Source organism: Apus apus, chromosome 7 (assembly GCF_020740795.1).
Source record: "Apus apus isolate bApuApu2 chromosome 7, bApuApu2.pri.cur, whole genome shotgun sequence".
Taxonomy (NCBI): Eukaryota; Metazoa; Chordata; class Aves; order Apodiformes; family Apodidae; genus Apus; species Apus apus.
The window spans coordinates 17,926,196-17,953,819 of NC_067288.1; the positions used below are offsets into that span (position 1 = coordinate 17,926,196).

Here is a 27,624-nt window from a genome sequence, read left to right on the forward strand (position 1 = left end):
ACAAAACGTGTGCATTACTGCCTTTTGGAAGACAAGTTGGGTAACATGGTGGTGTTAATTAGCTATTTCTTTAAAATAGTAAATTCTTCCTAAATTTTCAGCAGAATTACTGATATTTCCTATTTTTTAAAAAAGTCATCCTAATACAGTGGGACAAGGCCATGAATATTTCAGTGCAGGCTGCTGCAAATAAGTTGTGATAGCAAAGAGAAATAGCTAGTAAGTATGGAAAGTTGGAGCTCTACAGTGTTTTGAAGGCAAAGAAAATAAACTTTTCTTAAAAAGGAAGATGAGTTAGAAAAGACAAGGAAGCAAGGATCTAAAAAGATCAAGAACAACTTGAGATAATCCCTTGATAGTAAAAATTCACACAAACCAAAGGCTGTCACTTTTTCTACTGAATTAATGATCTGTGGATTAGAACTCCTACTGTATGAAGATTATTATTTGTTAGGACTGCAAAAATGAGTTGTTGATAATGAACACTCTAGTGTCAAGATGCGGCTCCTTGGCAGCAAGAGCTCATCTTCCCATTTCCCCCTCCTCTGTCTGCATGCCCCTGCCTTCCCCTTTGCACCAGCACCAGCTTCTGTCCAACTCGTGCAGTGAACAAATTCAAGGGGCTGGTCTGACTCAAATGTCCCTCTACTGCAGAAGAACTGATGAGGTCTCAAAGGACAAGCTCTTTGGTTGGGGAGGAATTTACCCGAATATGAGTGGAAGGGGAAGGCCAGAGCACAGCAACCAGGTCTGCCTTTACTGTGCATTTTGTGGAACCGTATCCTACATGAAACCAGTACCATTACTCTGCCAATATGTTTCAGTGTAAGTTAATAAAGGAAGACGCCATATTGCTGTGCAAGGCACCACAGTTCCATCTCAGATTCACTACTGGCTGTACCTTTGGCTGCACATACCATGTGTAATAGCAAGGACTTTTATTACAGGCTTGCTGAAGTATCAGGAGCTGAAAGCTGGAAAGAGCTAAAACATGAATCCATCGCTTTAACATCCTACATGTTCCTCCCATGCAGCAAAGTAATACAGTGAAGAGAGGAGCTGCTCATGGCTCAGTGAGGGTGTGAAATGGGCACAGAGAGGGGTATGCACAAAGCCCCCACCACACGTACATATAGCAGCTCCTTTGATTAATTACCATCATGACAGCCACGTTGGGACTGAATGTATACCTGCTAGTGACTGCCATTCCTACATGCTACTGTTTCCTGTCAAATTTAACACTGTCCACATACAGCCCATCCCTCCAAGCTGGCAGAAATGGTGCCTCTATCTCCTGCTCCCAGCACGCAACACTGCCATGGCATAGCCCAGGGAGCCTGGCTGCCCCTCCCACCTGCCCTTCTTGCTTCCCACAGGAGCCCCACAGGTGCTGTCATATGGGTTACATGGCCCCACTTCTGGGTTCCATCAGCAAAGAGAGGAATAGTGGCTTCAGCTGTCCACAGGGGCTCTTTGCAAGAGGGCAGAGCGAGTAGGGATGGGGGTGCACAGGGTACAGCCACAGGGGTTTTGGTGGCTGCCACACAGTGTCTGTGCAGCAGCACGACAGAAGTATGACGTTACGGGGCCAGGGTTGAGAAACCCAATCCGAGCTACCTGTGACAAGCACTGAACCCTTACTGCAGAACCTGCTGCACCCTCCACTTCTGCTAGGAGGTACCTTGAATCCAAATACAAGACAGTTCGTTACAAAGATCAGCTGTCTGAAAATCATATTTCATCATCTATGGCAACTGCCATAAGTACTATGTGTTTTATCTTGCAATTTTTCCCCTGCAGGCATCCATGAGAAATTCTGTATTAGAACAAACATTAAAAATACTAGAAAAGTGTTAGATCACTTCATGAGCAGCAAATGACACACCTGAGATTGTAACGTAATGTGTTATATTGCAAAAGCAGCAAGCAGTAAAGCAAAACAATGTAGCATGTGTTAGGTGGGCAGACTGCTCTAAGGAATCTCCACGTCGCCGAATTTTAACTAAATAAAATAAATAAATGTAAAGTCCACTAACAAAGTTGTTGTGATCTTTATTCTGAAGCTTTATTTGTACTCTTTTCTGATCAACAGCAACAACAACAAAAAGTATATCAACAAGCCAAGTGTAATTCAATCCCTCTTGCAACCCTGACAATCGAAGAAAGAACTAGTGGGAGGCCCTGTGAGCAAAAAAAAAAAAAAAAAAATCAATATTGCAGCTTTGTGCTGTGCAAATGTGAATGCTGCCAAATAGCAGTGCTTAGGGTAAAATGAACTGTTTTGCTCCATTTTCTCCTCTCTGAACAAATGATTTTGAAACGACAGCTTTTTTTGGAGCTATAAAATGTCAAGCAATAACTCCCTGTGCTTTAGGCAAGTGACTGGAATAAACACCTCTTGGCAACAGGTGCAATGACTTAGGACTGAAATTCATTTACATTCAGGAGATAATTCCTGATAAACAGATGCACTGCCACAGGATGGAAGTTTGAACGACCGAATCTGAATGCTGCCTGGTTCTACCTCATTCCAGAGCTTTTTAGACATAAGTATGTGGCCTTATCAATAATTACTGTTGACACCAGTAACTTTGTATCTCCAATGCAATTCCTCATGAATCTTTTCAGTACTGCATTTTCTAACCAACCTGTGTTCACCCTGCTGCCTGCCTTACTGTACACCTTGCACAAACCTATTTTGTTTGGCTGTCATCCTGCAGTTGAAATCAACATTCCTCAGTCTTCCTGTTAATTGCTTCAAGGCAAATTGTGCCATGGCTGACACTGCTCCTGCTGTCTGCCACCCAGGAATTCAAAGTGCTTCCCGACTGCAAAGGCCTTTCTGGTGCCAGGGCTGGGACATCCAGCACAACCTGAACATTAATTCAAGTAAGTGTATAATACCAAATGCGGCATGTGCTCTGATTCATTCATGTTTGTATACATTAATCAGTGCTGCATTTGTGTTTGTTTTTTTTTTAAGTGAACAAAGATTAATACTTAATGAGAAAAAGAGCGTGGTTTCTGTCCTTCTGACTATTCTGATTGTAGACAAGTTTTCTGGCAAACATATGCACACTTTATCTGCTTACAAATTAGCTGAGTGCAGGCTCTTCATGAAAATAACAAAATAAATAGCTTTTGCAAAATTATATTTTAAGAAAAAAAGTAGAGGGGATTTTCAGTGGTAATACACATTCTTTAATGCTTTGTTGATCAATCCGTGTAGATAAACATGATGGGGAAAAAAATATAAATGAAACATCACAAACAAAAATCTTTCCTCTTACACTTTAGACTGTGAAATGAGAAAATGCAAGTCCTGTGAAAGAAATGTAATTGAGAATTGTGTTTTAGAAATACATTTAAAAACCATTTGGCTAAAATTTGTCTTATGTATGTTTACACCACCTTATTTACAGACTTGGTTCCTTCGTAAGAAATTATTTATCTTTACAAAGATAACCTACATTTATCAAAGTGCAAAGAAAAGTTAATAATTCACAGCATTCTGCCCACTAGCATGCCATCTTTTTGAGCTGTCAATAATAAGGAAGCGTGCTAAGTGTGGTAGATAAAAGCAAAAAGGCACTACCCAATTTGAATGTTCACTCCTAACAGAGAAAAAATAGCGGAATGTAAACAGGCTAACATCAGTACTCCTCAACATCAGAAGCAAGGAACCTTTGATTAAAACTTAGAGCATACAGAAAGCCAACACTGAAATACAAATTTTTTTCAAAGAATGCAGATACTGGAAGAACTGAGAATTCAAAACAAATCTTTGCAGAAATAAATATAAGAGTGTCTGCGCACAAGGAAACTTTGCCTCTTGTGTTATTTGGCTCTAACAGAAAGGTCTTTTGAAAAGAGCACATCTTTCCAAACAGAATGTTTACAGTCGTCTCTTTCACAATCTCTTTTCATTTACTAAATCATGCAACATGATGATTCAAGTTCTACACAAGATAAAGTGATGTATCTTGGGCGGCATTTCAATACTACGCATTCAACAAATGCAAAAACTGACAAAAACTGTGCTGAGAATCCTCTCCCAGCAAAGTATGTACGTGCACACACAGAGGGTGCACAGAGACAGCTGAACATACTTCGACATCTGAAAATCATGCAAATGCTCAACATGGGCTCCGCAAAGCTTTTATAATTCCACAGAAAAGCCTCAGCATCCTAGAGTTTCTGAAGAATCCCACAAACTCTGTCAACAGAGACTTTTCTCCCCACCTCACATCACTGTATATATTTCATACAGACAAGCATGTTACTTTGTTATACAGCTTTAAATTATCCAATCCTAGCCAACAGATCACTACCAGCTACTATCAAGATAGCGGCAACTTAAATTACAACTGTGCTTTCTAATTCTATCTTTGAAGGAAAAAAAGTCATCCTGGCAAGCATGTCTATTAAAAGATTACACTGGCACAGTAAGAGCTTCTGATACTGCACAGAGGTCTGGAGTTCACAGCACTCAGCTCTTCTTTCAGGGAAACCCAGCACACAGCCAGCCAGTGCTGCAGCCTGGCAGACAAAACCCCACTGTTCAGCCGGGGCAAAATGAGGCAGGAAGCCATCATTTCAAAAATCTTCTCCTACAGCTGTATTCTGTGCCATTTAAAGTATATACTCATTATTTTCATTTATGATGCAGGAAATGGGACATCTAGAGAAAATGGATTATTTAGTGATGAAAATCTGCTTTCTTCTAAGAGACATCTTTCTCATTTTTTATAACTCATTCATGCAATGGGATTAACTCAAAACAAGGTATGTGAAAGCCTGTTCATTATTTGGACTTTAACAAAGAGGCTCAAAGTCCTTAAGTACATGCTTGACCATTTAAACATGCACATAAATTACACTGAAGCAAGGCACCTTTTTCATTGAATAAATTGGCTGTGAGGGTTGATTTTCAGTTTCTAGACTTCAGCTTCTCAGATACACCATTTCAGATTTTAATTACTTAGGTAAAATCTGTAAGTCTATCTCTTACAAAACAGAGATATTAATTGCTATTAAAAAAAAAGCTTTTAGAAATACTAAGTAATTAATAATGTCTTTTTCTAAATATTTTTTACACTTCACTTGGTTGCTCTATCATCTTAATACATTTCAGAATGTCAAAAATCTTTGTCAGATTTTAGTCTTTTTCATGACTCAGTGTGAACAGCAGAATTACTGTAAGTAATTTTCTGTAATTATATACTTTATATTCAGTGTACACAAACTTAAAGCACAGTATGCTTGATTAATGAAATTCAGGACAAGAAGCCTGAGTTACGCCCTCTGACTCACACCAGGACGGGTCCTGCCTTCCAGGTTCACTGAGCCTTATTAAAATTTTCTTTTTACGTTTTCCAGTCTCCATGCAATTCTCAAAAACATCCCTGTGAGGCTCTCTTCAGCAAAAAGAGTCAGGGCTTACCTGTTTTCTGTACCTCGTTGGATGATTCAGCAAAACCCTAAGGTGACCAGCAGCATCTCAGCCTTTTTAAGTAACAGCATTGAGCCTTTCTGTGTACAGATGGCAAGGTTCTCATTTAAATTCTCCTAAACAGCTCTCACCCCTCATTCAGAAGGGCGAGAATATGTCTCTCCTAGGACGCAAAATTAAGGGGTTTTGTGGATTGTATTTTTGTTGGGATTTGTGTGGGGTTTTTCTAAACAGCAGGAGAGAAAAGAGACATTGACAGACCGGCAGACCAAAGTCCTTCAATCACCCGGGACATGAACAGCTCAGACAGCAGCCATGCGTGCATCCCCACATTAGTCCATCATGTCTCAGCCTTATTTTGAAGGAATCACCACTATGGGAAAAGAGATAGTTTGGTCTTCATGCCTATTTAATCCTTCACCTCCCTGCTGAGGCTGCCACAAGAGTGCTAATTAATGCTAAACTGTGAAAATGGGCTTCTGCACTTTGAATCTAGCCCCACTGAAACTGGATAGAAACCACTAATTCCTTTAATGAAAGTCACCAAACCAGAGCCTAGTTCCTGGCAGTGTTTTAGCAATGCCTACATATGGTAGAAGGAAACCACATGAGCTAAACATGAACGTCTAAATATCTAGTGCAAAAATATGCACAGTGTTCAGTTCTCACTTAGAACCAAATTTTATTCTCATATGCATGCACCTTTCCCATTCCTTTCAGTGGGAGCTGTATGCATGAGAGCAAAACTTTGCCCTCTTGATGTAAAATTATCCCAGTTTGAAACAGTATTTATCTGTCAATGATATTTCTTTTGCCAGCCAGATGTCTGTTCTCAGGCTGCAAGAATCTCCTTCCTTTTTTCCTTCACATCATACACACTTGATCCTCTGCCAGCTCACAGAAAGCACTCTACCCTTTTCCTTCTTGCCATTAAATACATTATATCTTCAAAATTCCTCAAGGCAAGTAAGTCCCATGGTCTCTGTAAATCCCTCTCCTGGAGGTTATCTCCAGTTTACCAACAGTGAACTCCCTGAGCACACCACCTGTCAGGAAAGAGAAGCTTCTGAATCAGAAGCAACCTCCGAAACAGGGAGGTAAGAAACACAAAGGCTGATGTGTCAGATATGTCAACAGGATTTCCTGTTGAATTATTTCCTCCGCACAGGATGCTGGCAGCAGCATAAAAATACATATTCTTTTATTTTCTATTAAAATGTATTTTGATAACAACTTATATTTCCACTTATCTTGATCATTTTCTATTGGAAACCATGCATTAAAGAGGGGCAGGGGAAGAGAAAGAAAGGGGGTCTTATTTCCCTCAGCAGTATTCAGAGTGAACAGCTGACAAAAGAAATATGCTTTTGTTCCCATCTTTAAGAAACTCAAAGCCTTGTCACCTCAGAGGCTGACAGAAACCACACAGAGATGCACCATTTTCTTGGGAATATGTCATTGGTGAAAGTTAAATCACTCCAGCAGGTGACATGCTGGTTGCCAATAATACCCCTTACTGTGCTGTGTACATTGGCTTCTGAAATGGGTTATACCCTAACCTGTTTAAGATAGCAAAACACTTCATAACACTAAAATGTAGAAATCTGACCCTGATAATTCTGGCTCATTTTAAAGAAAATGTTATTCTACAAGTGTCAGATTTTAAAATAGCAAATGCAGGCCTAGTGCTAAGAAATTATCACAGATGTAATTAAAAATAATGTACGATTGCTACCACATGATAATATTTGAGATCACACCCATAAAATTACAAAGGAGGCACTTTCTTGTATAAAAATAGAAATATATATACATTTAACATGGAATCAAGCAACAATGTAAGAGTTCATATAGTCTCGTTTCAGTAAGATGATGGGGTGGAGTCAAATGTCACAATATAATTACACAGTGGAAAAACGATGTGGTTAATTTTAAAGAGAGCAAGCCACTTTAAAAGTCCTTATAAGTATGCAAATAGCAGAGCAATTCCCCTTCTCATTCAGTATAGCTTCCGAAATGCTTCTGAGGACTCAGGAGTAGAAAGAAGAAAGGCTCAAGATCCTGCAGATGAAAGTGCTAAACCAAAATACACAATCATACCTTCCGAAAACAACGAGAAGAGCAATGTGATGTATGTAGTTTAAGAAAAATGTGCAGTCACTTCAAATACTCCCACAAATAGATACCAGACAAGAGTAGCAAGCGATTTTGGAAAATGCCTGTGAGAGTGAAAGGCTTTCTTCCTGACCTTACCTTCTATGGAATATTTGTTGATTTCTAAAAGACGACTATAGAGAAGAGAGAAATATACCATGCATAGTTTTTAAACAAATTTAAGGTTTTGGCACATTCTGAGAACCATGGGATAATCCTACATAGATACTTGAGACCATTGTCTGAAGAACAAATTGAATGAAAAAAAGGAAAACTATTTAATTGCTTATAAACAAATAGGTAATTTTTAAAAGTCCTAAGGAATATATGCAGTTCTGCCATGTTTCCTAGGCAGCAGTGAGTAGAACGGCAACATAAGTACCAGTTCCACAGTAAATACAGGAAATGTGCACCTCTGCTACCCTGTCAAACTGCTGTCAAACACCTATAAAGGAACTGAATATCCATATGTCTTGCTGCAAACATGAAAGACAAGGGAGTTATGACAGGATAAGACAGTAATGACAGGATAGCTAAATTTCTACTGGACTCAAATTCAGGGTTTCTGAATTTGGATTCTGGTTTTTAATTCTGGAATTTGTGCCCCCTGCAACTGTCAAAATGTGGATGCAAGTATGCTCTCAGCTTTCAGAGAACCAGCTAATGAGTGCTCAAATGAAATGAACAAAAAAATCAGGATCCCTGAAATCTCAGGGACAGAAAGTAAACCATTTTCCATAATTATGTGATAGGAGTTCCATAATTAAAGCTATTTACTTTATAAAATAAGAGATGAATACATATTATAATGCAACACAGAAAGGAAAACTCTGCATTCACTAATTACTTCTATTTGGAAGCACATGTCTAATAGCTGAAAGACTCCTTCATACAACAAGTAATAAAGGAAAAGACTAGGAACACTGTGCATCATACACGGGGAAAAAAACATAATTACATGCTCAAGTATGAACTCAATATCCAGAAAGATAAAAGTACTGCGCCAGTACTAGAGATGTGGAAGTAAAAGTAATTTCCTCATTAATTAATGCATTTTACATAGTCCTTCACTGTAGCAGGTCACAGATTTCTTAAATATATATATATATATATATATATATTTCTCTATGTATCTAAAGCAAGAATTTCAGGAGGCGGCAGCTGTGAAGTATAAAAGATCTGATTGTGCCACTTTTTTCCACACCACCTAAAATGACACTTCCCAACTGAAAGAGCCATGTTCTCCTGATATATTATTTAGGTGTACAAACAGGTGTACAAACAGGCGGATGGCTCCTGCAAGTCAGAGGGGATGGCTCCTGATCTAACTGCCAGGTTGGGAGAGAGCACCAGGGCTGCTCAGTTGCTGGGGTCCCTCAGAGGTGCCACCTCCTTGCTCTCCCAGCACAGAAAAGGTGGCCTTGACCAGCTGACTGCCAGCCTCTGCTCACACCTGTGGGGTCCCTCCACTTGTTGAGACATTTACATTGTTGTTTCTTCTACAGCAATGAGTTTTATTAAACAAGATGATTTCCAGAGTGAGCTCAGAGCATGATCAAAGCAGCCCTTACGACAGCATAATTGAGGAGGGAGTTGTTAAGTCTTCCGGGCATGCCAAGGAGGGAAGGAAAAGGTTTGGGGTGTCCAAAGGAGGTAGGAATGAGCAGGTGTGTTAGGGTAACTACTTAAATTAGGCATCCTGACATAATAATTTATAACAGAAGCTTTAAACTCCCTAGAAGGAACTAAAGCTGGATGTCCTTCCTATCTATTCTGCTTCGTAAGGAAGCTGCACTTCTTTTGGTACAAGTGAAGCTTCTAATAAGTCTGCGTTACCACCAAGCGAGCATTATTTAACATCTCTAAGTTTCATTCAATCCTCCAGTAGTACCACAGTGTCTCTTCTGTCTTTGCCTCTGCTGTGTTTGAAGTCCACATCCTATACTAGTTTCAGCAATGTAAATGGCCCATGTTATTTTTAAATACACAACAAAGACAATGTCTGAACTCCAAAATTAAAAAGAATCCCATTTTTCATAACGGTTTTCACATGCACAAGCCTCTAGAAGATCACAATGGTACCTTATGAGTAAAATGCAAAATACAGAAATAGTATTATCTCCCACTGAAATGCTGTCATCTCTGAACGATGTGTTGAGATCCAACATTATACAAGGCTTCCTAGCAGTAATTTTGTAATACTGTATCTACTTGAAAATAGGGAATTTTAGGTAAGCAGAATCTTAATTACCCCAGTTAAGTTCTCATCCTGCATCACTAATGTCACAGGGAGCTTTGTCATTAACCTCAATGAGTGCAGGATAGATTCCTTGAAATTTAATCTGGACACTCAATATTCTCATTCTAATGAAAAATGCATTAATGAGCTTCATTATTCTACTCCATTTTAAAGAAGGATCTTCAGCAGTTTCCCTCAACAGCCTAATGGGGCACTGGTGCATTAGTGAGCTAGGACTTGACCCAGGAGTGTTTAGGTCACTCTAAGTCTTTTTATTGCCTCAATGAGCTTCATGTTCAGCCCTCAAGGGAAGAGCAACACCTATTGACTCACCTCAGGAACTCCCTCTGGTAAAGATGACAAAACATGCATCAACTTTTGAAATTAAAACTGGGGTGGTACAGCTGAATGACCATATGTAGTGAAATAAACACAATTAAAACTAAAATTCCTCCTTATAATTAAATGACAGAGGTTTTCTATATAGTCTGCATGGAGGATGCTCAACCCATTTCAATCACTACCTTTTTTTTCAGTCGTCTACTGGGACACATTATGGGAAAACTAGTGATCTTCTCTGACCTTCATTTTATTTTATTAAATGCAGCAGACACCTCATGCTGAATATGAAATAAAAAATACACAACCCAGGAAAGTACTTTAAGAAAAAATGCCCTTTGGAGGACCCAATTTCAGTCTTGATATATAATGACACAGATTTGCCAATGACGTTTGAATAAAAAAATCTCTATTATATACATTATTGCGTTCAAAATTCTATTCTGAATTACTAAATTTAGAACAGGCCCTGTAGGATCATGATTCAATCAATGCTTTAAAAATGTGAGAAATACATATCTGAAATACATGTGAAGTTACTGCACTTCTGTCTTTAGCCAAATTTTAGGAGAGGAATTCTCTTTTAAATAGCTATCCAACTGTTAGTAGTAGTTAAAAGGTACCCCAAGTAACAAAATGCACTCTCTGTTTACACAACAGTGGCTGTTGTATTGCTAATAAAGCCTTCAAAGAGAAAATGGATTTCCCAAACTGGGAAACAGGCTTGCAGATACTGTTTGATTTTTCCCACAGTTCTGAGGACAAATGAGAAGTATCACTTGTTTCAGTCCTTTGCCTTTGAAAAACTGGGGGGGAGGCTCGGGAGGGCTAAAGGGAAGATGGTAAATGCACATGCTTATTTATCCCTGCTAGTAAGTGCAGATTAACAAGTCATCACCCCACATAATATCCACTGAATTTCGGTTAACTGCTTAGTATCCTGTCTAGAATTCCAAACACTAAACACCGAGCCTAATTTGTAGTTGCTTTAGAGCAACATCAATTTGGGACAGGTGTACAACAGTGCGGGGGTATTCAAATTTGGAAGGGAGGGGACTTATGGAAATCCCTCTCCCTAATTAAATCAGAGAATGAGAGTTTGAAGTGGTAAATAATAAATCACAAAGAATCCTCAATCTGGTTGTCAAGGAAACCTCTATGCCTCTGTCATAATTGCTGTGAGCCCCATCCTGCCCTTTTTGACATCAAGCCTTATCACGTATTCTGGTCAGAGACTGAGAAAGTAGCTTTTCTATTCCTCCCAGGCAACCCTGGACCTTGCAGTGAGCTCAGTGGAGCACAGCTGCACTACGGCCTACCTCCCCTCTGCCAGCAGGAATTAACAGTGACGTCGAGTATACCACCATCCTCTTAGATTAGAAATGGAACAACCTCCTTGATCACGGCACTGGAAGGTGTCAGCAGCTGTGTTTACTAGAAAAGCATTCCCACATTACTGTTGCTAACATCTTGAGTTTGGTTAGCTTGGCCTGTCACAAGTCCCAGGAATCTCTAGTTCCCCTGTGCTCCTACTCTCCTGAGTACACTCTTGTCGAAGCAGGAATCAGACATTCATTCTACTGGTGGACATGTTAGATGCTTATGAAAAAGATGAACAGCATAAGGGAAGTACAAGGCAAAATAAACACTTTCAAAAAGCAAAAAAAAAAAAGATTAGAAATTGACTCCATGCCAAGCCACTCAGATAGCTTACTGCATCATTGTCTTCTTCCTCTGTGATAATAACCTTTTATAAACATATCCAAACCTGTTTTTTTCATTGTGTTTTTTGTGTAATCACACATCACCACAGGACACACACCAAACTTTGAGCATAAGCAATTCCCAGGACTTCAACACTAGGAAGGCCAAAAAGGGGAAAAAGTTATATTAGTGTCTCTATCTCATCCTTCAAGAAGTCCTGAAGCAGATTTTAGAGGAAATATCTTCAAAGTAAGGAAATAGGAGGAACAACTGGCAAGTACATTATGTTCCCAGCTGAGTCTAAGCAACAGAAAACCCAGAGAGACAGGGAAGGTTTATGGGAAGGAAAAAAAACAGTCTCCCTTTAGGAACTACAGAGAGAAACAAGAAACTACTAGGTTTCTAAAGGAATTATTACAATTGATTCTTGATCAAAATGCTGCAATGAGTTGATGGACTCCTTGTTATTTTACCAATGGATATATCTTTTTCAACTTCTTAATCCCATTCCAAGTCACAACGACTAAAATCAATTTCTTTAATATATTTTTATAAATCTAATGTTAGCAAAATAGGGTAAAAGTAACTAGACTGATAAACCCAGGTGATTTTAATCCTTTGCTGTGTGCCATTCCAATGATATTTTTTTCTTTCAGTGTTCAAAGAATGCAAAAGATTTAGCTCAGTGAGACTCTGGGAGACTCACTATATAATTCTTGAATTTTATCATGACATTACATTAGGATAAATATAATTTACAAATTCATTTTTATCCATTACTCAAAGACATGTAACATTTCTTCTGTCTGTTCAACTACTACTCAAGAAAAGCTATTTATTTTATTAACCATCTTGTATTTTTTTATTGTTGTTGGTAGTCAAACCAAGCATCTCAAGAAAATATACGGCACAACATAGCTTTTCTGCTGTAATATTAAACTATTCCAATATAAACTAAGGATGTTGGTAAAAACCTCGTTCAACCTATCTGTACACATGCAATGCATAAGAAGCAATAAATGCTTGCTCCAGAACAGGCTCAATCAAAACAAAATAAACTCTCCTCCAAACCCATCCCAAATCTCATTCATATTCCTATTCCCAGGAAGCGTAATTTAAGTGTGCAGTAGCTAAGAGAGATCAGGCAAATTATTCTTTGACCTTTTATCCAAAACAGTTCAGAGGCACAGAGCATCATAGGATAACTCAGGTTAAAAAAAAAAAGACTCCTGCCTTTTCTTATTCCTTAAAAATATCAAATATCTTTTCCAGATACAAAACCTAAATAACATATAAGAAGAATTATTCCTACTTAACTTAAAAACCGATGCCCCTGTAGTTGTCAACCCAGTTAAAAAGGTGCAATTATGGATTAATTACAGACAACTACAGTAATGTGTATTAATATTGGTATCACTGTTCATGTCTCTAAAACTCAAAGTACCTCAAAAAAAAAAGAAAAAGACAAATAAAGGTTTCCATCAGAAAATATAACACAAAAGCAAATGAATGTGCCATTTAGGCAGAAACATGTTTACTTGCAGAATGTGCATGCAGCATCCATCAGAAGAAAAAAGGCCTTTAGCTGACACACAAATAATTTACTATGGCACACTCTTACTACTATTTTATCCTTATTGGAAGAATTATTTTGGATTCCTGAGCACAACGACAGCAAACAGATTATTTTTATGTCTCTTCCTAAATTTCAGTGATCTTGAACCTTTAGGGCTAAATATCTCTGTGACAATCTATTTCTGCCCTCCAGAGTTTCACGTTGTTTGAGATTCAAAGAACAGTGTCAGTGGCTTTCCCAGTGACACAACATGCTGGAGAAGCCAGACCCTGCCTGCTCCCTCATAATCCACTGTGAAAAAAATACCTCCATCTCTTCTGTTGGTAGGAAGCCATAACAACCTGATAGTTCTCCTCTGAAGAGTTTCCCAGGTGGTCAATTTGACTTGTTAATTCCTTAGAACTTTTTATGTCCTCTATTTTAGCAGCATACATCCTTCATCTTTTGTCTTCACCTTTTTGCTTAGACTCCTGAAATCTTGAACAAGAACCTTCAAACTTCTTCACTAGAACATTAATCCCTAGACTTCAGTAAACTTTGCTATTCTGCTGGGAGTTTCTGCAAGGCATAGATGTAGTTCACAATTCCCCATTCAAAACAAAAGTTAAAACAGTCTTGGTCTCAGATTCAACATAAAAATGTCCTAGCTTCACAAGACTGATGATCTTAAAGATTACCACAGCTAATGATTTTTAAAGACAAATCATTTCCCATTGCCACGACAATTTCACAGACTTAGAAATCAGAAATCCTTTGATTTTTACTGTTCAATTTGAAGCATTTCCTCTTAGTCTTTGGACACTATCCTGTAACAGCCAGAGGTGACAGTGTATCAGAAGAAGAAACCAGGGTTGTCTCTCCTGGTACCTAGTGAGAAGCTTTACATGGGCCTTCCAATCACTGTTTTTCACCTGCACAGCAATAAATTGGGAAGATTTTACAGCAGCCTTCCAGCACCTGAAGGGGGCCTACCTAAAAGCTGGAGAGGGACTTTTTAAGAGGGCATGTAGTGAAAGCAGGAAACAGCTTTAAACTGGAAGAGGGTAAATTTAGGTTAGACATTCAGAGGAAATTCTTCCGTGTGATGGTGGTAAGACCCTGGAACAGGCTGCCCAGGGTAGATGGGGATGACGCATTCATGTAAGTGTTCAAGGCCAGGTTGGATTGGGCTTTGAGCAACCTGGTTTGGTGGGAGGTGTCCCTGCCAAAGAAGGAGCTTGAAACTAGATTATCTTTAAGGTATCTTCCAACCCAAACCATTCTATGATTCTATGAAATGAGGTAGTGGGACAGACATGGGAACTAAATGTGTCTGAGTTTTGCTCAGTAGAGTTGCTGGAACTAGAACAACATATAACATCATCCTGAAGGCAGTTTTAATATAAAATACAAATTTGGCACGAATACAAAATACCTGACAGTTTGCAGTCTACAACTTAATCAGTTGGGAATGTCTGCACTTTCTAAAAAGTAACCACCAAGATACCACCAGAATATTTTAATGAATCTGTGGCTTCACTTTTTTTCCGAAAATATCACATTTTCTCTTAGGCTTGCAAACAGTTTGAACAAGTGGCCTTTGCAAGGAGTAATTTAATAAACAAAAAAAAATGTTACCTAGAGAATTAAAATTACTTTAAACAGAATCTATTGTGACCACAATTCATATTAACATGGCAAGCTCCTACAGAACGCCTTTTCAAGGAAAGAAATATATTCCTTCTATGTTCAAGTATAGAGCCATAAACCATATGAGATCCTATTTATTTCAAATTTCCCATGATGCCATTTACTCCAGCTTTTAACCTTTTATGTGACATTGAGCTATTATACAACCATAAAATAGTAGAAAAAACGACCTGTTAATTTGAAAGGGACACATTACAACATCTCTCCCCGGCACTATAATATTTTAATTTCTTTTTTCAAGGCAAACCAGTTGGAAAGTGACCATCTGCTAGTCCTTTAGTACTATTCAAGCAAAGTAATGCACAAAATGTCCTCCTTTCCCAGCAAGAGTAGGACCATTAACTGAAAGGAATTTAGGATATTGTCATGTGAGTTTAAAAAGATTGATTCACAACAAAAACACATCTCAATTTCTTTAATTACTGTTAAATATACTGACTATAAGGTGACAAAGAGCTACTGCACATTCCGTGACATCTCAAGCAGTATGAGAAATCTGAACCATTCAAACAAAGAAATTAGTATTATCAAATTTCCTTCGCAAATTGTGTTCTGAGTGTTAAGCTAAATGCAAGCACACTTTTACAAGTACAGTTCTATTTCGCACTTCAAAATACACAATGTGCTTTGGACACTGGGTAAGTTTTCAGTATCACTTAAGGTTCTGAATATTTCAAAACAGTTGATAACAGCAGTGAAAGAGGAAACCCGACAAGCTCTCCACGCTGATAAATATAGAACTTTTTGGATGAGTAGAACTCAATGGAGCCGTAATCTTGGCTGGCACCTGTACATGATACTATAACACATACAGCTAGAACTGCAAGTATGTGAGAATAAATTAAATTAAATTCACATTCATGTTAGCACTTTAAAAGATGTTGTCAGTACAATTTTGTATGCATACAAGCCACTGCACTTTTGAAAGTTTTACCCAAAAAGGTTTAGAATTCAAGCACAATCTCTAAAGGTTAGGAGATACACTGACCATATCTTATCAGCCTTTATCCACATTATTCATATCTTTACCTTCTCAACATAGTTAAGTAAACTGGAAATTAGGTTGAAAATTAAGTAACTGCACTTAAAAGTTCAAAATTCTAGAAGAGTTTTTCATATCTTAAGTTGTGAAATACAGCAGATGTCAAATGGCATTACCAAAATGTATTCCACAGTTGCCTTAAATCTGCAGTACATTTTGCTTTGAAAGCGTTTTTCTATTCTTCCTATTCCTAGTTTCCCTCTCTCTACCAAAAAATAATCAAGCAATTCAGGAATTACACCTGTAATAAAATACTTGATAAACATAAAAGGCTATTTTTTCTCAGCTATTTGGTGTGCTGTTGTTTTTTTTTTAACAAATAGATCTTTTTCACCAGCTATTAATGACATAGCAGTCATACCCATTTCTCCAACAAATGTCTAAGTCTTACCTCTTTCCTTATTTTTATTTATAAATTTCATTATGGCAGTAAGGCATTTCAAACTGTGTATTTCTTCAGGAATACTGCACCTCAGGGACTGTTAAAGTCACTCTGCTTTCAGCTTTTATCACCCTATGTGAGTCACAATAAACATTGAGAAATGTGCTGCCTATTGTGTGCCTTGTTACAAAGTTCATGTCCAGCAATTCTCCTGTCCTTTCTGTTTGAATTTCCTTTCTTCCCAAGACTTTCTCAAATGTGTTCTCAGCAAGTCTAACTGATTCATAATGATTCTGGGTGACAGACTGGTGCTGAACAGTGCAGGCTCAAGTTATGCAACAGCCTCATTTATTCACATGGCTCAAACTCACCTAATAGGGACTCCACCAAGTCATGATGAGGGAGCAATGCTCACTCATATGCTGGATTTTGGCCCTTTTTGCCTAAAAGCTTCCACTGTTCCATAAGAAATCTACTTTGCTCTTTATCGGTTTTGAGTATTCCCAATAAGTACACACTACCAGGCTTAAACTGATTAGATGTTGCTTATAATTTTTCTCAGGATTCACGATACACTTTTACAACAAATCAAGGAAGGTTGCATGTCATTTCTGTAACTTCTTTATCAAAGGGTCAGAAAACTCAGTTCTATTCTGCAACACGTAGAGAGAGAAAAGTTCTAGTCAAACTGTAAACTGCCAGAGCTATGCCGAAGACAGAGTGGTGCTCCAAACATGCTTGGATGCCATGTCAGAATTCAAAAGTGACATTTCCTACAATTGCCTTACTTCTTGGACTGGCTGAATCAGACAAGAGAGGAAGGCCAGATGACACTACAAACTTACCTTGCTATAAGACATAATTAGTAATTCTCTGTGTGGCTCTGATTTTCATACAAAAAGCCAGGCACACATAAACAGGTCTTTATTTGCCATTAAGTTAATTTTGTTTAAAAAGATGAACAGTTGATCAGCTAGAAAATTTGTGCAATTTTGAAGGGCTTTTGAAAACATACGTATCTGACTTGACCGTATGGCCATTTTCTCCTTCAGGCAAACCAATATTACAACCAGAACAGCATGAGAAGATGAACATTGTTGGGGAGTTGTTCTCTGTGCCTGTCATACCCCGTTAATGCAACTTTGATTTGCCTTTGTTCTGACAGTAGCAAACAGCTGCTTGTAAATGAGCCACAGTCCCTTGGCTGCCTCCCATTATTCCACACTTTTGTTTGACAAGGTCACTTGCTGTGGGGATTTTGGGGAGAAAGAGTGTGCAGCCTATAGAATTAGAGTTAAACCACAGGCAACCCAGCTTGAATGCTCTTATTGTATTTTTTTCATAGCACCAGCAAAGCAAAAATAACAAAGAGAAAATATTTTGCTCTGTGAGCAAGCCAAACTTTTCTTTTTCCCAGTGTTGATTTCATAATCCTAAAACTCTTATAAAAAGCAACTCATGTTTCCATAAACCCCCTTTCATTCAAATCTTAACAGAATTTATATGAAAGATGTATTTAATTACAAAACAGGATTAACAAAAACAGATTAATACTGTTTTGTTCATCCACTGCTACAATTCATCTGAAGACAATACCCAGCTATAGCTAACAGCAACTCTGATAACCGCAGCAAAACATGAAGAAAGAGTCTAAAAGATTTATGCCAGTTTCCACAGGAAATTGATTTATTTTTGATAGGAACCGAGACAGACTAATCTTCCAGAAGGAAAAGCGTCTCATAAGCAAATTACTGCAATGATAGCTACCCATTTAAGGACAAGCAGACAGTTCTTTGACTTGGAAGTTTTATAGTGGTGAATTAAACTGTAAAATCATTATACAAAGTCATCAGGATAATATCTGGTGCTATCTAATCATCCCCAAACCTTCATTTTCCCTTTTGACCTATGATCTTAAAGACAGTGAAAACTGTCATTTAGGTTAGCCTGTTTCTTTAAGACAACTGTTGCATTTGAAGCCATGCATAAACAAGGAATAGGTGGCAAATATTCAAAGGGTGTCTGATTCTATGGGAGGAGATAGCCAGTGGCAGTCTGCAACCACAGATGAATCACAACGGAGTGCTTTCAAAACTTACAAGTGAAGAAAGAGGTGCTTACTTTAAAAACGTCTTTCAGGCTGTTCAAAGAGGGTCACTGAAAACAATGAATGGAAATAAGTCCAAATACCTCCCCCATCTGCCAAGTGCTATTCCAAAGGGACAGTCCCAATTGTTCAGATTTTTATCTCATCGGCCCAAAAAGTGACGGAGCTCTTCCTGTTCTTAATAGTTTGCTTCCTAGTTTTTTTGTTAGGCCACTGGAAGAGATAATGTCTTCATCACAAAGGCCTCCACATCCGCATTAAAAGAAAAAACTCACAGACATTTCTGTAATCTTTGATTTACTTTCTGAGTCTCCTGGTGTTCTCAACAGAAAAAAAAGTGTTAGAGAAGTTTACACATCTTCCCTGGACAGACTGAAAACCCTGGCTGAGCTTAGAAGAATACATTTACAACCGCAGGACAGGGATAGGCAGCCATCTACTCTCTTCCCTCCTTCAGCTAATTCAGCTTAAGTCTCGCTCTCCATCACAAATCATTCAATAGCCATCTACTTGCAGGTTAAAGAAGTCTTCCCAGGTTTCAGCTGGAAGTAGTTTTCCTTGTCAAAAGCCAGTTACAAAATACATAGTTAGTAACATACCTGAAATATTCTAACTGAATTACACTTGAATTACCGCTGCTAACAAGTAGGCTTCAACAACAAAGTCTAAAGATAATTCATAATGACAACACTCACTTTCCAATAAAGCATGCTGAAAACATCCTGGTAGTTGACTGTCAGAGTGCAGGACTGGAGAGTGTTAGCCTAATTTATATTCAAAAGCAGGCAAATCACTAAAACTCATTTACATCCTTCCATCTTTCTTACTGCATGTCAACAGCAGGTGGTCTATCAATACTATCTTTGAAATAAGTAGGTGGTTTAAATTGCCTTCAAATTTCAGTAAAAATCCTGAATTATAGATCTTGAGTCTTAATTTTGCTGCTTTCTTTGTAGGAGCTGTAGTAGAACATGAATAAGTACAGCACTTATTTTGTTCGTGTTTTAATCTACATTAAAAAATATTTTTTACAAATAAACTTAGACACCTTAATCTTGAACATTAACAAAAACAGTCGCAGATGCAACCATTTCAGCAAAGCCAGTTATGGAAGTTTATTTCCAAAGGTCTGAGTAAAATCTGCAATAGAGTATGAAAGACTTCTATAGACGAGTTGTTTTTTTTAAAGCACACATTTTTAGGATTCGCAGATGAAGACTGACTCTTGAATACTTCGATGCATGTGTTTAAGTTTCCCTGCTGCTAGCCCACTGGAAACTACTACTCTGAATACATTACATTTGCTACACACTTCTAGGGACATATGTCTCCCATTTTTCTTTGTGGCACCAAGACTATTCCTAGCAGCCAGTTTAAAAACACAAATGTATGTTGTCAATCAGGACCAATTTCTGATGAAGTGAGAAGAAACACTGCCGGAGACAGGAATCAAGGACATCTTCATGCCCAAAAGAGTACACAGCCAAGCAGTAAGCAACATCACAAATGTGTTTATACAAAACCAGAATAGATTAAAGTAACTAAAACCAGCATTTGGTTGCTTTTCCTCTGTGATGTTTGTTTTCACATTTTGACAACTCCCTCAGAATTTCTGTGAAATTCAGTGTCCGTCAAAATTAATACTTTGATGTCTGACTTCAAACTTCTATAAAGAACAGTGCCTTTTGAAAGCAAATACAGAGGTCAGTAATAATTCCCCCGACTCTGCACATTATGCTAAATTAGCTCTTACATTTTGGAGAGTGGGTGGAGGAACCATAATACACTATCCCAGTATCCCTTAACGATGAAGCTGGGGTCAGTCCCCACAAATCCATTACAACCTGAGACAGTTTGCTTAATACCCTGCCTGGCCTCAGTTCAGGATTAGTAAAACTGACATGCACCATTCACATTTAAAAATTTGAGTAAGGTCTGGTTGCTAATAAATACACGTTTGTTTACATGAAGTGAAAAGAGGTCAGGATGCTGCAGGTGCCCCCTGTGCTACTTCACATAAGGAAGCATATACGTGAAGTTAAAGATTGTTTAAAGACTGGGACAGTCATTAAACTGTATTTACTGTCTAGACAGGAATAGCTCCACCTAACCATTCCCTAAGGTTGTTAGCATTTCTAAAAATTAAGCAGCAGCAGGAAAAGGTTAAGATCAACTTACTAATTAAGTTAAATTCACAGAAATCTGGAGAGGGGAAGGGAATGTAAATTTGAATGGCATCCCCCAGTCTGAGCACCGAACCCCAAATACAGGTCTTTCTCCATGATGGGAAACCTCAGGACTGAGCATCTGTGTGCGAGGTTCATGACCAGTCACAGGGCTGTACAAAAACCCCAACAGCTTGAGACAGATAAAATAAATTCCCTGGGAATTTATTGAAATTACTGGTAGACACAGTGTTTTAATTTTATTTCCATACTATAAATCTGTGGTCTGCTGGTAAGTACATTCTCTGTTTTTTTAGCTTTTGGTGTTAAAAGGTGAATTCAAGATAACTGCCAAACAATGAGGCATGCTCCCCGCCTAAGTTAATTGTATGATAAAAACAGAGATTTAGGTCACTTCCACCGTGCTTAGCAAACTCCCAAGGGCACTTTACAGGAAAACAGAAGTCCTCCACCAAACTCCACTGGCAGCAACCAAGATAAAAGAGATCCCTTCTGGTGACAAGCATTACTCAGAAATTCCTCAGCAGGTGGTTAGACAGGATTTTCTGAAAGATCCCTCAGCCTCACAGGAGAGATAGAAGCTCTTCTGCTCTGCAGGTTCATATAGGTGGAAACCTTAAGTAAAGCTCAGAAAGCTCTTTGGTTTCCATTGCCACACAGTGCTTTTGTATGATAGAATATATCGTTTGTGCTTGTTTACATACTGGAGATCTGAAGAGCCTGTTGATGCAGTAATAATTAAACACTAAGCCAAGGAATAACTGCAGGAGCAAACAATGGGTGGCATACAGAGCCACTGCCATCCACAGCTCTGGAAACAGAATGGATGAAGCTAAATCAAACTGTTAAGAACCGCTTAAATTGATGTTTAAATCAAAGTTAAATAATTTGAATTGTCAGAAAAAACCTCTGTATTTAGAGAATCAATTTATCCTTAGTTACATCTGTATTTTCATTATTACAAGGGAAAGTCAGTGATTGATAATTAAACAGATTTTAAACTGAAATGGCACTTCCTTTTGCCAATTTTTAGGTGTATCTACCTTAATGGCATTTCAAAAGGTTTTTATATTCTTCCTCTTCTGTTATACTAGAAAATGTAATTTTTTTTTAAATTAAATGAGTATCAAATCTTACACTTAATTATTCTGGACCTTTTGCAGGGCAAAACCAGACTGGAAGTGATCTAAACATGCACTTCTTCAAATCTTGTAGATTACTGCCAGTTAAATTAAGTCATTCAACACAGTTTAAAAAGCACACTTTCCGGAATGAAAAACTGAGTTGCTTGGATATGGTGACCAGGTCATGCGAAATTTAAAACTGGTTTAATCTCATATATCATCTCATTAATCACAAGAAAAAATTTAGTGAGAGATCAGAAGAACAAAACATTTTTCCACTTTCACTGTTTCAAGATAGTGTTAACTTTTAACAAACTTGTCACAGAAGTGGAATAAACAGAACAAATGGAGATAAACCCCAAAATATTTCTGTACCTGGAGAGGACAGCACTCATTACTATAGCAAGTTTAGCACCTCCCAGGCTTTTGTTCCAGATCAAATAAATGTTTTCACAATTCCTCTTTCATAGAAAGGGAAGAAGCAAACCAGTAGTGCTTGAATATTGCTTATCAAATGCAAACCCCGAAGTGCCTGCAAGGGAACCACAGTACCTGCAAGTGGCACAGCAGCATGCTTGGCCTCCCCCTGCCCTTTGCCTGACTGCTCTCCTTCCTTCCCAGGCACTGGGGAATTAATAAACCCAGCTCTGACTCTTGACATCACTACTGCTAAGAAGACACTAATTACTTTTTTCTTCTTTTTTCTTTCTCCTGCTTCCCTGTGGGCAGAAGTTGATAATAAACTCTGTATATGGCACTGGCAGTCTTACTGGGGAGAAATAATAAACTCTGCAATTCCACCTCTTCTCTGCCCATCTCTCTGGGAGGGTAGATGAATGGCAAGGCCTACATTTCCTCTCCACCTCCCTCACACAAAAGGTTAATAAACCATTCAGCATTTGCTTTTCGTGGGAATGATATGTGTGGACTAATTAGCATTTCCTAGGTAACACATCAATACCATTTTGAGTTCTCAATACCAGGTTGTATAAATTTGTAACCCAAAGGCAGCTGGGGATTCATTCACTTTAAGACTGAACAAATTGTTCTGGCTATGACTACAGCTGTAACTTGGCCTAGAACTGAGCTGACAATTGCCATTAGATGAGGAGCATGACCAAGAGGGGAGTGACCTCGTTAGAAGCTTCTCTCTTTTGAGATCATTGGCACAGGTCTTCATGCTTTAAGGCAATTTGATCAAAGGTGAAGAATGCAGACATAGCATATATACATATAACATCAGGCTATTCTAGAACAGTGTCTCACAGGGTTTCTCATACCTTTTCCAAGCAAAGTACTGACAGGAGAGGCTGAGCTTGGAGCACCCATTCAGCTTGGAGCTTAGGGTGGCCTTAGAGGAGATAAACATTCATCCCCTGTCAAGCACAGAAGACAGTCTTCGCCATGAGTGCATCTGCACAGGAGTCTTTTTGTGTAAAAGGTGGGAGATGGCATGAGCAAGAACAGAACCACTCCCAGCAGGTTCGCCTTTGAAAGATGCTAAATGCAGAAACACATGTTGACTTACAGATCTCAGGTGGAAGGGTATCTGCAAGTAGTCTTGAGTGCTAACTCAGAGAAGCCGCAGAAAAACACACTTCCTTCTGGCTATCGGTGGACAGCTCCAGGTCACAGCACCAGCAGCTTCAGATCCCACTAGGAGGTACTCCCAAACGTACAAGGAGTACAGTGACCTTATGGGGCAACCACATACGTAACATTAAGGAAGACCAAAACTGAATGTCTAATCTTCAAAGCTTCCATGCCAATATTGCAAATGTCTAAATATTACTGCTTCCAGAATTAGCAATTACTGATAAAAACTGATATTGAAAAGAAAAAATGCAAAGATCAGCTATATACATATGTATGCCAAAGGAATGAGGCCAAAACTAAAAAATACACTGAATACAGGATTTCAAATGATCTGTACAGTCATTTTTATATGACTTGATTATATTTCCAGGAAGGCATCACACTGTTTCAGAGCAAGACATATGCCAAATTAATGAGAGCCCAAGAGTCATAACAAAAGCACAAATAAGTACTAGAAAAGTAAAAATCCCTAAACTGTAAGTGGACTCTACTGTCTGTAACTGTAGTGGCTTAGGAAGAAATAATTTCTTAACTGTAACATAAACATTTACAAAATATTACTTTTTTTCATCTGCTGTTCATCAGAAACTTCTGCACAAGTCTTAAAGCAGCAGTCCACAATTTTTGCATCTTCCAGCAACAAAAAAAAAAAAGGGGTGTCACTGGGGATGAGTAGAAAAAAAACAACCTTGAAGATCTGGCTCAAAGTAACTAAATACTTCTAATTTAAATTTTAGTCACTTCAACATGTTTGGAAGCGATGCAGGCTGGCCGAGAGCCATCCTCTACCCAACAAGTGTACCTCACCAGCTGGCATGACACAGACAAGAGCCCCCGACACCTCAGGAGGGAACAGCCTGGAACAGATCGGGTAAATTAATGCAGCACTCCAGGTTTTATGCCTGGGCAAAACCATTTGTTCTTCGGCTCCTGTTTCAAAATCAGTTGGTATTCAAACTGGTTGTTCTTCAGCTCAGATTTCAAAATCAGTGTTTATAATTTATTGTTTTACAGTTCGGCAAGATGAAGCACAATTAGCTTATAAAATACTATATTGCCTTTCTTCAAGGTTGAGGGAAGGTGAGGAAGCACAACATAACACTGAGTAGCTTGGGCAGCTCTGGGCACACTCAAGTTTTATGCCACAGTATACTCTGGCAGCTGTTGAAGTTACTATGTAAACCAAGACAAATAAAACTGTGCAGTCAACATCAAAGTAAACCTTGTCTGCAGTTACAAAGCCAGGCCAGGCCCACTGAAATGCCACATTGCTGCAGGGCTAGGGAGACCCTGACGTGCACCAGGGGCTGCAGCTACTATTATAAATTTCACTGATTTTTTTTTTAATTAAAAATTTTCAAGATGTTTTCTTGGATCCTCACTGAAATTTCTGATCAGAGCAGGCTGAACAAAGCAAGCGAGGAGTCAGGTTTTTGAACAAGGAGAAGGTGGTTTCAGAACCATCCTCTGCTGGGAAGCAGGCAGCATGGAGGCCCCCAAGGAACAAGAGCTCAGGGGCTGCCCCTACCCTGGCTTGGGGCAGGGGACTGGGGGCTCAGCATACCAAGCCTGCAGCTCCTCTGAGACAAAGTGTCTATTGAAACATCACAGAAATGGCTCTGAATCTATGCATTTCCATTACATGGGGGACAAAATCACTCCAAAAGTGGGCGAAGAGGTGATATATCTGTAAGTACCTACAGGAGGAAGGAGCTCACTAGTAAGTGCCCTCATAAACACAGCAAGCAAGAGACAAGCAGAACACAAGGACAAAGCCACAAGGAGCTGTGCATGTTTAAAAGTGGCACACTGTAAAGCAATGAGGAACACTCACTGTCCTTCGAACACAAATATCAGTTTCTTCTAACCAGTTCTGAAATTCCAAACCCAACCAGGCTACATGCTGTGACATACACATATATAATGTAAATCCCTGAACTTCTGTATAGGACAAAATCTAAATAGCTTTATCCAGGATTTGAGAAGGTTATTTCTTCAGGAGTGAGTGTTGGACAGACTCAGAGCTTTTTTGTTAAATTATCAGATTAAGAATCTTTCAGCGGAATGGCAGAGCTCACCATTCCTAAAGATTACGTTAAAAGCATTTTAAAGGCAAAAGAAAATAACAGACAACATCAGAATTAGCCCTCCTTACTTTTTTTTTTAATGTAAGAAATAATTTGTAGTTTGTAGCTAGAGCTAAGTAATTCAAACACTATCAGTATTATAAAAGGTACCAATAAGTAGTTCATAAATATTTTTTACATGCTCTAGTGTTACGTGCTTTTAAAAACGTGTGCATGGGCTTTCGAATTATTCCTAAAATAGGAGAAAATATGAATGAGAAAATTGTTATTCTACATTATTTTCCACAATAAATGTGAATTTAGACAGAGACTATCATTCTTAACTGAACATCACCTTTGGAAAGCTTAGTCACAAGTTTTATTTTGTACTTTAGTCTACTTTCTCAGCAGAAAGAGACTTCTACAAACTGGATTGCAACTCCTGTCTCCAGACCTACAGTGAAAATTGCCAGGTGCATGCATGCAGTTGTCTTCTACGATCCCAGTTTATTTTCTAGCAACTACCACTCATTATTTACAACAACCAGATTACTGGATTACCCTTTCCAATTGCTTATTAAAACACGAAAAAGGTATCTTGAGTCTGCTATAGATATTATCCTGGAGGTGCCCCTTCTAGTCTCTGGGTGACACAACACATATTTCAGAGTATCAGTGCTACATTACCCTTTTCACTGTACGAGGTACCCTCTAGCTAAAAGCCCAATTAATCATGAGGAGGTACCTGAAAAGGAAGTTGAAAACTTGTTTGGATAACGGAGTAGAGATTGCAGGATGCTAAGAAGCAATTGTGCCATTCAATCACAAATTGAACATTTTCATTATAACGGTACAATTCTTAGAACTTTTTAAAAAAATAATTGACAAAACTGATTATCATTTTACAAATTAACACCTTCAGGTAAAAAATGTACGTGGATAGATGAAGGGGTCTGAGGAAACTAATAGAGTCAAAATGTATGTTGGTGAGAATCCACACAATTTAGTTTATTTATCATTATTAGCTCCATAAAAATGCTCAAAACCCAGCATCTTCTTTTACAGATAGATTGGATTGAAGAGGCTGAAAATTAAGTGGAAAATGTCTTCCTAACTAAAGAGAGAATACTTTTTAATATTATTGAGCTACAATTATTGAGTATAAAAATCCATTTCATAGTCTCCTTCCAGAACTTCATTGTACATTAAAGAATATCTGAGTCCAACCATGTGAGGTGCTGGACTCTGGTAGGGCTGGACCAGGCACATGTTCATAAACTCACCCTGATGTTGTTCTCCCACAAAAGATCTGCATCACTCCCTCTATAAAGGTAAGGACTTCACAAATACAAGGTAAAAAATAATTTTACATGATTTTGCAATCTGCATTGACATCCAGCCATGTGATCACTTATTGCTTGTTCTTACTGCTACCTTTTAAAGTAGTTTTTAAAAACTATTCATTGGATTCAAAGTAGTCAAACCTCACCTATTTTCTCTGAATTTGCTTTCAAATATAAGAGTATCTGTATTCCAGTAACTTTAGTTACTGTAGTTGTAATTGTCTGCACTCCAGTTATTCCACGAAACTCGTAATATAAGCATTAAAATGGGAGAATATGGACGATTTAGACATTTTTCTGCTTAGGCAGTGAGCAGTCCTCATCACATAGAACTCCTGTTTTATTCTTATTTCAAACAATACCCACCCCTCATTACTACCACACAGTATCTGGGTTTATATACTGAATAAAACTTTCAAGACTGCTCTGAGATTGATGAACATCGAATACATTTTTCATATGACCAGATGCAAACCCATTTTAACTCTGGCTGAAGACACTGTGCTCCTGAGTAATCACAAGACAATAGCTTGACCTTTTCTGTGTTGTTATCCAATTCACAAATAAAGAGATTACATTAAAAGAGATTACAGGAAAGCCTTAAAGCACCCAGCATTACATATGT

General features: G+C 38.3%; 1 protein-coding gene across 21 annotated transcripts in view; it reads right to left on the reverse strand.

Moving 5' to 3' along the window:
* Positions 1-27,624, reverse strand: part of ADGRL2 (adhesion G protein-coupled receptor L2) — a 161,770-nt gene that overhangs the window by 77,120 nt on the left and 57,026 nt on the right. The window lies entirely within an intron of this gene.